An 8,217-nucleotide genomic window follows, 5' to 3' on the forward strand; every position below is an offset into this window, starting at 1 on the left:
CGTGACTACCACACTGTCATGATTAGTGTGCCTTTATAGTAAGCTGTAAAGTTGGGCAGTGTCAGTCCTTCAATTTTGTTCTTCTCCTTTAATATTTAGGTGGTTATTCTGGGTCTTTTGCCTCTCTATATAAACCTTAGAATTATCAAATACATATTTGGATGTATTTTTTGATATCCAAAAATTGACTTGCTGGGATTTTGATTGGGATTGCATTGAATCTATGGGTCAAGTTGTGAAGAAAAACACCTTAACAGTATTGAGTCTTCCTATACATGAACATGGAATATATCTCTCCATTTATTTAGTTCCTCTTTGATTTCTTTCATCAGTGTTTTGTAGTTTTACTCATAGAGATCTTATATATATTTTGTTAGATTTATACCTAAGTATTTCATTTTTGGGGTGCTAGAGTGGGCTAGAGTTGGGTACAGTCATCCCTCGGTATCCAATTCGTTCCAGGACCCCCGAGGATACCAAAGTCCTCAGATGCTCAATACCTTATGTAAAATGGTATAGGATTTATATATAACCTAAGCACATTCTCCCATATACTTTGTCATCTCTAGATTATTATAATACCTAATACAATGTAAATGTTATGTAAATAGTTGTAAATACAATGTAAATGCAATGTAAATAGTTGTAAATACAATGTAAATGCAATGTAAATAGTTGTAAATACAATGTAAATGTTATGTAAATAGTTGTAAATACAATGTAAATGCAATGTAAATAGTTGTAAATACAATGTAAATGCAATGTAAATAGTTGTAAATACAATGTAAATGCAATGTAAATAGTTGTAAATACAATGTAAATGCAATGTAAATAGTTGTAAATACAATGTAAATGCTATGTAAATAGTTGTAAATACAATGTAAATGCAATGTAAATAGTTGTAAATACAATGTAAATGCAATGTAAATAGTTGTAAATACAATGTAAATGCAATGTAAATAGTTGTAAATACAATGTAAATGCAATGTAAATAGTTGTAAATACAATGTAAATGTTATGTAAATAGTTGTAAATACAATGTAAATGCAATGTAAATAGTTGCTGGAGTGCAGCAAAGGGTCAAGGTTTGCTTTTTTGAACTTTCTGGATTTTTTTTTTTTCGAATATTTTCTATCCGCAGTTGGTTGAATCCATGGATGTGGAACCAGTAAATGCAGAGGGCCAATTGTATTTCCCTTCCCCCACATGAAAGGCTAGAGTGGGCTGGAGTTGGGTATTTGTCTTCCCCGAGGTCGGTTAGGCTCTGATAAAACCCCAACAGTTTAGGCTCTGGTAAAATAGTTTCTCTTGAGAGCCCGTCTTGTTAAGAAGAACAGAATGCTCTTGGCTATTTCAGAATGGTCCCTTTCCCCCTCCTATTGCCAGAAGCACGAGGGAATTTTTTCTCCAGTGTTCAGTCGAGCACCTGGTTGAGTTCCTGGAGGTAAAACTCACAAAAGGGGGGAGGCTCCTGATATCTGGGGCCCCCAGAGTTTTTAATTCTCAGACCTGTCCACTCTGAGCCTCCAGCAATTCATCAATTATAGTTCAGGTTTTCCTACCACAGCACTGGCTCCCATAGAGGTTTCTGCTCCAATAAGTTGTAATGCTCTGTATTCCCCTGTCTGTCTCTCCAATTTGGAGAGCAGCAGTTTGACCTCTGACCTCACTTCCCTTACGGATCTAAGAAGAGTTGTTGATTTTTCAGTTTGTCTAGCTTTCCCTTGTTGTTACAACAGATTAACAACTTCCAAACTCCTTACATGCTGGATCATAAACTGGAAGTCTACCACCATTTTTTTTTTTTTCTTTCTGGCTGTGTTGGGTCTTCGTTTCTGTGCAAGGGCTTTCTCCAGTTGCGGCGAGTGGGGGCCACTCTTCATCGCGGTGCGCGGGCCTCTCACTGTCGCGGCCTCTCCCGTTGCGGAGCACAGGCTCCAGACGTGCAGGCTCAGTAGTTGTGGCTCACTGGCCTAGTTGCTCCGCGGCATGTGGGATCTTCCCAGACCAGGGCTCAAACCCGTGTCCCCTGCATTGGCAGGCAGATTCTCAACCACTGTGCCACCAGGGAAGCCCTACCACCATTTTTTTTTAAGTTTTATTGGAAGATAGCCATGTCCATTCATTTATGAATTGTCTCTGGCAGAGTTGAGCGGTTGCAACAGAGACCACAAGGCCCACAAAGTCTAAAATATATACTATCTGGTCATTTACATAAAAAGTTGGCCAACACCTGACTTAAATTACAAAATCCCTTAAGTAAAAGGAGCCTTATTCAGATTGGTTTATAGAGGCTAAAAAGTGCTTACATAAATCTGATATTGCCAGAATTCCCAGAAAATAAAGAAACTGAACTATGTACTAGCTTTTTAAGGAAAAAAAAAGTCACTTTCTCACAGAAACTGCTAGGTCGTAATCATTTTTATACAAGAATCCAAAATCCTTGGAGGAATTATCCTTGTTTGACAGTTTGGATTTTTTTTCTTTTTAAATCTGTAAATTTATTTCCTGGATTTGTCTTCTCATAAAGAGACTAGTTAATCTGAACTTCCCAAACTTCTTATACTAGGTTATCGATCAGATAAGTTTACTCCCACATAATGTTAAAATTAGGAAAAATGTAAAATTACATGTTCAACAATTTAGAACTATAGTCATCCCTCACTCTCCAAGGGCGATTGGTACCAGGACCCACCAAGGAAACCAAAATCCAACAATGCTCAAGTCCCATCACTGGCTTTCTGTTTCCACAGTTCCACATCGGTGGATTCAACCAACTACCAATCATGTAGCACTGCATTATCTACTGAGAAAATCCTCATGTAAGCGGGAGCCCCTCTGTTCAAGGATCAACCGTATATAAATTCTGATGAATTTTTAATGTCAGTGTTAATTATGATCTGTAGTGTGTCATTTTAAATAGAATCTCCAAGATCTTGAGTTAACTTTAACTGTTGGAAATAATATTAAATCAGGTTAATTGATTAATTTCTAGGAGTTCCATAGATAACTTCTAAGTAACATAGAAAACTGAAACATAGGTCACTATGTTTCATAGTGATAGGTATATCTATACCACAGAGATAATACATGTCTTATATATATACACTATATATATGCATATATATAATATATTACATAAACACACACATATATAAATACTCTAAAATATATTTTAGTGTGTGTATATATACATACATGTTTATACTTTATACATAAAAGATTGGCTGATTTGACTAAAGGTTAACATTTTCTGTAAGGCAAAAGACATCATAAACCAAGCTGAAAGAAGAATGATGGTCTGGGAGAAAATATGAGTAATATAGCTGACAAAATAGAGATAATATCCCTGCTATACAAAGCAACCCTGCACACTGATTTTTAGATAAAAAAAAGAACTGAATTTTTAAAAATGAGCAAAGTATATGAACAGGTCATAAACAGAAGAGGAAACGTAAAGGCAAACAAATATATAAAAAACATGCTCAACCTCACTAGTAGTCAGGAAAGTGAAAATCAAAACGATGAGATACAGTTTTTTCACCAGTCAGATGGGCAAAATGTAAAGACTGAGGCTAAATGCTGTTGCTTGTTTAGAAACAAGTATCTATAAACATTGCTGATAAGCTTATACAACATTCGAAGGAAGTAATCTTTGTAAAATAATCTGTTGGTATCAGTTATAATTAAAAATACACATAGCCTGTCTTACACTCAAAAGTCTGTACCTCCCACTCTCCCACCCCTATTCTGCCCTCGCCCCCACTCCCACTGGTAACCACGAGTTTGCTTTCTATTTCTGAGTCTGCTTCTTTTTTGTTATAGTCACTAGTTTGTTGTATTTTTTAGATTCCACGTATAAGTGATATCATACAGTATTTATCTTTCTCTGTCTGACTTATTACACTGTAATGCCCTCCAAGTCCACCCATGTTGCGGCAAATGGCAAAATTTTGAACTTCTTTATGGCTGAGCAGTAAGATAAGTTCAAGGATGTATTGTACCACTCGGGGAATATAGCCAATATTTTTTAATACCTGTAAATGGAAAGTAACCTTAAAATTTTTTTTTAATTATAAAAAATACACATAGTCTGTAACACAGGGATCTTATTTAGGAATTCCATTCCATTTCCAAATGAATAATTATCATGAGCTACTTTTCATATGATACATGGACTATATTTTGTCTATTTAGACAGTATTATTTTCAGTGGCACTTGTGATTTCTTTAAAAAGAAAAAAGTGGTTGATAAGTTCTAAAGCAGAAATGAGTACTATGAGCCTGAGTAACAATGATCCAACGCTGGTCGGGGAGCTTGTGAGGTTTGTGTTGTGGGGAGAGAAGTGGGGGAAGGAAGGACTATATTAAGTACTTTCTGGAAACTAAGATAGATTGGGATCACTCTAAAGGCAATTGTCACTTACTGTCTTGAACGTTGAATAATGGCTATTAAATCAAACCCTTTATACTGGATTCCTAAAAACAGTGTTTCGTGAAAGCTTACAGAGAATATTAGAAACAATATTTTGCCTTAGAGAAAAAAAAGATAGGGGAATCCATCATAACAGTTATTCCCTGTCAAAACCAGATACTATCCAGAATACAGGCAAACCTAGGGCTCAGAGCTAGTGGTAGTAATGTTTCTCAATCAAAATGTTAAGATGAGCCATTATTATTACTGGAATGACAGCAGTTCCACGAAGTTTATTCTCATAAAACTGTGCTTTTGGACACTTTCACCATTCCCTGAGGTTTCAGACTGATAATCTGGCAAAAAATCCAATTTTTAGCATTCACTGCACAATTATATGATGATACGAAAACATCAAGTTTCTGGCTGACTTGTAAAGATAGTAATTATTTCATTTGGGTACATATTTGTTTAAGCAAATTTAGCTAAGAGCAAAATATCTAATTAACCAAGTGATGAATGACATAACTGAAGCATGACCCCTGGCAAACTAGAACTTAACAAAAATCATTATTATTATTCAGTTTCTCAGGGCTGGTGAATTCTATATAACCTATGTATAAAAGGCATGAAACAGTTAATGTCAACAGACCCCCCCCATCCAACCTTCACCCCTTACACACACACACACACACACACACACACACACACATATATGAATGCCTGTTTTAGAAAAAGGAGAATTTTGGGCTATAGCCTCAATACCAGAGCATTTTTTGATGATGGGATCTAGTAAAAAAAAAAAAAACAAACACTATAGGGGAAAAAAAAAAAGGACTCCTTCAGAGGAAGGAGGATTTTCCCAGCATCAGCCTTGAAGACATAGTTCCCATCTAAAACCAGGATATCCATGAACCTTCTCCCTCTGAAGTGAGGGAGGCATTCACAGGTGCAACCAAGCAGAGATTTTTGAGAAGACTTGTGAACCCCGTTGCCAAGGCATTAGCAGAAATCCTACATATCAAAAGAAGACAAGTTTACACTTTCCTGCTGTTGCATGTATGGCATAAAAGAAATTTATAAAGTCTGTAAGGAAAAACTCTTTAAAGTTTATAAATTCTAAGCAATTCTGAGTAGAAACTAAAAATGCTCCTGAATGAAAATATCAGCTCTGATAAAAGCAATTTATTCGGGGAAAAAAAAAAAAAGAACATGGCTATACAGCAATCTTTAAGTAAATAAGTAAGTCATTAAAATTGGGGGAAAAAAAGCGCAGTATATTTGCGTGTGACCATGTGAACGTGTGCCAGAAAGGAGCACCAGTGCCTTCTTTTCAGATTTACTCAGTTCAGTTATTCCTTCTGGGGTTCCAAACTGTGATTAAGTTCTTGCCGCCTTCCCCAAGAGCTGAGCAGAAGACTGGTCTTTTATCTGAGAACAATCAAGCCCTTACCAGGTGCAATTTAAAGTCTTCAACCAGGATTTTTATTACCAAGGGAGCAGCCAGTAGGAAGTGTGTGACCAGGCAGTGAGTGGCTCGGTTCTGACGCTTGGCAGGACAAAACAGGCATGATTTGAATTGTTGGGAGGACCCAGTGAGGGAAGAGAAGGGCTTCAGTATGGACACACGCTGGCCACTGCATAACCCTAGCAGGTGCCATTTACAGATGCCACCATATGATTGGCACCTGGGGTATAGAGCAAGGTCTCCATTTGGAGAGAGAGGCAGGTTTGCAAATTATTGAGTAGTTAGGAAAATGACTTTCTTCCATATAGGTTTAATTCAAAAGAATGAACTCTGGGAGGTAGTATGTAATACCCATTTTACAGATGAAGAGAAACAGAGGCACTGGAAGGTAACAGAAGGAAAACTGGTATCTGACAGTTTATCTACCCTTTTCTTTACCTACCAAGTAACCCTTTTCTCAGGCATTAAGTGTACCCTTGTGCCCAGGTGACTGCCCCTTCTCCAACTCCAGTGACACTCAACCTACACCCACCTTCCAGGATTGTGAATCAGTATCTCATATTCCATACTTTATTCTCCCTTCCAAATTTCACTTGTCCTGTATCTGGTCTCTAGCTGTTTTCCAGGATTATTAGCTAATTATCTGATTTTTTTTTTTTTTTTTTTTTTTGCCGTACGCGGGCCTCTCACTGTTGTGGCCTCTCCCGTTGCAGAGCACAGGCTCCGGATGCGCAGGCTCAGCGACCATGGCTCACGGGCCCAGCCGCTCTGCGGCATGTGGGATATTCCTGGACCGGGGCACGAACCCATGTCCCCTGTATCGGCAGGCGGACTCTCAACCACTGCGCCACCAGGGAAGCCCGCTAATTATCTGATTTTTAAAAATCTCTTCATAAGTGTCAAAATATAATAATTGGGCCTTAAAATTTCCTTATCCCTTTCTTTGTCCTTTCCACCTTTTATCTTTTTCTTTTTTGTAAATTCATCAAAAAACTTAAATCAAGAGCCAGAAATTGAGATAAATAGGTAGAGAAAGAAAGAAAGGGAAAGAAAGAAAGATGGAGGGAGGCAAGGAAGGAAGGAAGAAAGAGAAAGAAAGAAAGGAAAGAAAGAGAGAGAGGGAGGGAGGGAGGGGAGAGAGAGAGAGAAAGGAAGGAAGGAAGGAAGGAAGGGATGGAGGGAGGGAGGGAGGGAGGAAGGAAGGAAGGAAGGAAGGAATGAAGGAAGGAAGGAAGGAAAGAAACTGTTATGGACTGAATTGTGACCACCAAGATTCCTTCATATGTTAAGCCTTAACCTCCAATGTGATTGTATTTGGAGATAAGACCACTAGGGAGGTAATGAATGTTAAGTGAGGTCAAAAAGGTGGGGCCCTAATTTAACAGGACTGTGTCATAAGAAGAAGAGACACCAGAGATATCTCCTCTTTCCATGTGTGTGCACACAGACGAGAGGCCATGTGTGGACACGGTGAGAAGCCAGTTCTCTGCAAATCAGGAAGAGAGGCCTCACCAAAATCCAGCCCTTACAGCATCTTGACCTTGGGCTTCTAGCTTCCAGAACTAATTTTCTGTTGTTTAAGTCATCCAGCCTGTGGCATTTCGTTATGGCTGCCCAAGCAGGTGAATACAAATACTTTATTGAACCTATTACCATTCTAGACATTGTTCGTGAGTAGAATGTGCTAAGGGAATCTTACATAGCTTTGAATGCTATAGTAGAAAGAGTACTGGACCAAAATAAAAAATTGATTGACCCAGGTGCAATCAGTTCTGGTTCTGCCACTTCCTATATGTGTGAACCTGACAGTCACTTCACCCCTATAAGCCTGAGCTCCCTCACCTGTAAAAGACTAAATTCTGTCTCAAGGCACTCACAGCTTGAGAATTCTGATTATAAATATCCAGGCAATGTCAGTGGGTGTAAATGATTAGGCATCATTAATCTTTGTTAGAGAGAACTGTGGTCTAACACATTAGAAGAATTGAAGCCCCACACGATAGCAAGGAAAATCATGAGTTCCCTTATTTCTGCGCATCTGTGCATATATACTTGGGATACCCGTCAATGTGCCAAGAAGTACTAGAAACCGCAATATTAACAGGCTTTTCTCCAAGGAATATCAATGTTATAAAGATTTGGGGAGAAGAAAATGTGGACATAAAGCAAGTAATGTAAAATTTGCACAAAAGTTTAAGCTAAAACATGGCACTCTGGAGAAAGTTTTAGCTTCTGATGGGCATCTTTGCTCATCCACTCAGATCTATACTGTTTCTTTCTCTGCCATTGGGGGTATTTTGATGAAAAGCCTTGTAAAATACTACAGCTGATAAGT

The sequence above is a fragment of the Phocoena phocoena genome, chromosome 12 (genome assembly GCF_963924675.1).
Source record: "Phocoena phocoena chromosome 12, mPhoPho1.1, whole genome shotgun sequence".
Classification (NCBI taxonomy): domain Eukaryota; kingdom Metazoa; phylum Chordata; class Mammalia; order Artiodactyla; family Phocoenidae; genus Phocoena; species Phocoena phocoena.